The 4,379-nt window shown below is 40.1% G+C and overlaps 1 pseudogene; it reads right to left on the bottom strand.

Moving 5' to 3' along the window:
• Window positions 1-1,111: 1,111 nt before the first annotated feature.
• On the bottom strand, window positions 1,112-2,036 carry LOC101622680 (annotated as a pseudogene).
• Window positions 2,037-4,379: the final 2,343 nt, after the last annotated feature.

The raw sequence follows: 4,379 nt of genomic DNA, 5'->3' as shown, positions 1-4,379 counted from the left end.
TTCTCCACACCAGGGTCACCCAATAGCAATATAATACAAGTCACATGTATGTTTAAACTTTCTAGTAGGTACATTAAAAAAAAAAACTAAGCTTAAAATTTTACTTTAGTGATATTTTATTCATTATGTTACCATTCCAACAAGTAATCGGTGTTTAAAAGTTATCAAATATATAACATTTTTCATATTAATTCTTCAAAGATCAGGTGTGCATTTTACACTTACATTGCACAGTATGTCTCGATTTGGATGTCCACGTTTCAAGTGCTCAGTGTCATACATGACTAGGAGCTACATATCAGACAGTGTTGTTCTCAATTACTTGGTCCCTAACCACAATAACCATTGAAATGAGTTTCCAAATTCTTTCAGTTTCAAAATAATATAGGTCACCTTTACCCAACAACTTTATACCCCACAAATTACATTTCTTTCCCAGAGAAGTTCTAATTCACTAAGCTTTATGTCCCTATAACTCCACCCACCAAGTCAGTGGTCCCCACACTTGCCTCAAGCTGAAACCTAACATACATCCCACTTACACACTACAAAATTCATCAAACACCGATCTTGTCATTTTTCCAAGACCAGCTCAACAAAATGTTTCACCTCCTACTCTCTTGCAAAATGCTATATATTAAAATTATCCTGTGAAAAGTAGCATGAAATTACTGTGAATATATTCACAGTTTAAATGTGCCAGGTCAACTAACATGTGAAATAAAATCTTCCAAGAAAGAAAAGAGGCAAGAAAACACGGCATAAAGAAAAACAAACTGGATTGGGATTCAGACTGTGATTTCAGTCCCATCTCTGGTACCAGGTAGCTTAGGTCCTTGTACAATACATATTTCTGAGTCACCAAAATATGAAATCTAACATAAAAGCATGGGATTAAATGATATTTAGATCCTGTTCAATAATGAATATTCTGTAATTGTAGAAACTTTTCACTAAATAAAGGACACATGCAGGGTGAGGGAAAATAAATCTATTAGGGGAAAGTTAAAATTCCTCTACCTACAGCACAAAAAGAAAGCATGGTGCTTGGTTTCCTCATCTTTACTGATAAAACAGAAGACTTTTTTTTTTTCGATCTCTAATATTTTTTTCAAGAGATGAATGTTCTGCCCAAGTTTTTCTTCAGAGCAAATTTGACATCCTTATTCCTCAGACTATAGATTAATGGGTTGAACATAGGCACCACAATGGTATAGAACAGGGAAGATACTTTACCCTGGTCAAGAGGTAAAATGGAAGGTGGCTTGAGGTACATAAAAGCTCCTGACCCAAAGAAAAGAGAAACTGCAATTATATGGGAACTGCAAGTCCTAAGGGCTTTGGATCATCCTCCAGTGGAGCTGATGTGAAAAATCCTGGAGAGAATGAAACCATAAGAGATAAAGATGGCAGCAATGGGCACCCCAATGCCGATAGTCACAACAATAAAGATCACTAGTGTATTTATGTAAGAGCTGTTGCAGGGCAGTTCAAGGAGGGGGAGGATGTCACACATATAGTGATTGACAAGATTGTCAGCACAAAAGGTCAGAAACAATATATTTCCTGTATGGGCAAAAGCCCCCCAAATCCCCATGCCATAGACACCCAAAAACACACATGAGGGGACATGGTGACTGCGTACATCAGTGGTTTGCAAAGATGGCGATGTAGCGGTCGTAAGCCATCACTGACAGGATGAAAGACTCAGAAAAAACAAAAAAGCAAAAGAAGAAGAGCTGAGTCATACACCCTGCATAGGAGATGCTGTTCCTCTTTAAGATAAAACTCATCAGCATTTTGGGGATGATGGCAGTCGAGTAACTGAAATCTATGAAGGACAAGTTCCAGAGGAAAAAGTACATGGGGGTATGAAGGAGAGAGTCCAGTCCAATCAGCATGATGAGGCCCAGGTTCCCCACCATGGTCAGCATGTAGAAACCCAGAAACAAGAAGAGGGGGAGCTGAAGACCCGGCTTGTTGGTTAAGCCTGCGAGGATAAACTCCATCACAGAAGAGATGTTATCAGTAGCCATTCTCTTCTAGGAGGGTCTGGGCTGAGGAAAAAGACAAGATTTGCTCAAAAAAAAAAAAGGGGGGGAGCATTAACATTCTCAAGAATAGCATTTATTTGAACAGAAAGATTTGTGAACTTCAAAGATTCTATTTCTATATATTTGTGTCTGTTTTTATTGTCCCATGTGCCTGAAGCCATCCTAGTGACTGTGGGAGAAGTGTACCTCCAGAGCAAGGGCTGGTCCCAACTGAGCAGCATCCACCAGGCTCAGCTGGATGAGCCTCTCCCCTTTACTGTGACCTTCCTCTATACCCTAGACCAAGACTGGAAGTCCCGAGACCCTCCTTTGGGGCAGTTCTTGAGAAGTGGAAGCCATTTGATGCTATTAGACTTCTATCTTGGAGCTATGCTCAGTACTCTGTTGCCCAGTCTGTAGCTAGAACAACGATGGACTCATTATTAATAAGAAAGTAAAGCTAATTAAACACAAGAAAGAAGAAACCATTGCTGAGTATTAACCATGGAATAGGCACTGTCCAGAATGCTCGTAACACTGAGAATATCCCTACATGAAAGATGAGGACACTGGCACTAAAGGACTCGCACAGACCCTGTGTTTAAATGGCGGCAGCAGCAAACTCAGGCAGTGTAGCTAATGGGGTTGAGCTTTGACCCACAGCCAGAGGACAGACCGGGTCAGGCAAACACCCACCGCCTTCTTCAGGAGCCACAGTCCTGTATTCTAGTGATTTTCCCTGGAGCCTCAATTGGTCCTGGGAAAAAGAATTAGAATCAAACCTTTTGTTTATCCTGGACTTCTGGCCAGGCTGAAAAACATTATCTTCACTTGTGGTGTTCTCTTCAGCCTCCTGTACAACTCCCAGGGATGAAAATGGAATCCTTCCTAACACCCAGGGAGGATAACCAGAGGCTAAAGAATTTTATTCCAGATGACAGATCTCAGTGAGCTAGTTATAGAGACTCCCTGGGGGGGGGGGGGTTGCCCCAGAGACCTTCTTCCCTAAGGAAGAAGAAATGCTTGTTTATGCCCTTAGTAAAGCTTCACCTGGTTTTAATGACCTAGTCTTTCACTCAGGTTATATCTTTTTAAGGACAGTTGAGAGCAAGCACCTGTGGGAAAGTTCAGTACCAAGCACGGCTTACCAGAAATGTCTCACACAACAGCACCTCAGCTGCGGAAGTGCCAAAGCAATGCACAACTGCACCTCATTTATTCTTCCCAACAACCTTAGAGATTAGACCTATTAATCTCCAATTTCATTTTTTAGAAAAGATGTACTAATGTGAAGAACTCATAAAAGCCTAGATACAAAATAGGAAGTATAACTATATTTTTTGAGGGCGCTAGTAAACAGCATACTAATAATTGAATCATTGCCCAAAAATCATGTTCTGTCCCATTGCTAATTTATTATCTAAAATTTTTTTGCCACTTGGTCAAGTTTTAAACCCATGCAGGTATCAAATAATGAAATCAAATTTACTGATATACTGTATGGCAAATAAGGTGAATGACTGCCTGAATTATATAGTAAGTGACTATTGCGCTATTTTGCTTTATTAGTATTTTTTGAGCGGATATAGGTTTACATCATTGTTTGCATTCCCACTCTTCTATCACCTCCACTTTTAAAATAAAGAGCACACAGAGATTCCAGAATCTTAAGTCAAATCCTGGTTGGTCCAAATCCTAATTTCACAGGGTCAGGAACCATGGTGGGTTTCATGATAAAAGGTACTTAGTGTATGTTGATGGCCGCTCCCAGTTTTGTTCCCAGTCCTCTCATCCTGGCGGCAGTAAGTTAGTTGCACATATTATCAAAACAATTCTCTGTAAGGAGTTTCATTCATACACGGACTAACTAAATGTTGTGTGTAGACACAACTCATACCAGGAACTTTTATATATATAAAGAATGACACTTCACCACCAAGAAATAAATCTTGGTTTGGAGGAATTCGAGCTCTGGTGCACTAGTGGATCATAGGTTTGGGATCCTGGGATAATGGCAGAAGACCTATCCCAGAAGTTAAGAAATGAAAACACAAAAGCAGAAGCCCTCTTCCACCAGGTAAGTCCAACAAAAACCATGGCTCTCACGCCTGTGTCTGCCTGTGAGTAAACAGACAGATATTACATAGACTTGCTCATCTTGCTTAAGACTCAGCAATGATGGGGCCTCTCCTTTTGATTTACACCGAGAATTGTCCATCCCCGAGTAATTTAATGACTCTCTTCCCTAATTCTCAGCCTCACTGCGCAAAAGTTACAATAAGAAAAACAATTCATTAAAATAAGCTATCCTTCAAATCCAAGTGCAAAAAAAAACTTGGGGGTTGG

The sequence above is a fragment of the Condylura cristata genome, unplaced genomic scaffold (assembly GCF_000260355.1).
Source record: "Condylura cristata isolate star-nosed mole 26May11 unplaced genomic scaffold, ConCri1.0 scaffold00025, whole genome shotgun sequence".
Taxonomy (NCBI): domain Eukaryota; kingdom Metazoa; phylum Chordata; class Mammalia; order Eulipotyphla; family Talpidae; genus Condylura; species Condylura cristata.
Note: the sequence above shows the minus strand (reverse complement) of the source record. Positions and strands in the feature narration are given on the sequence as shown.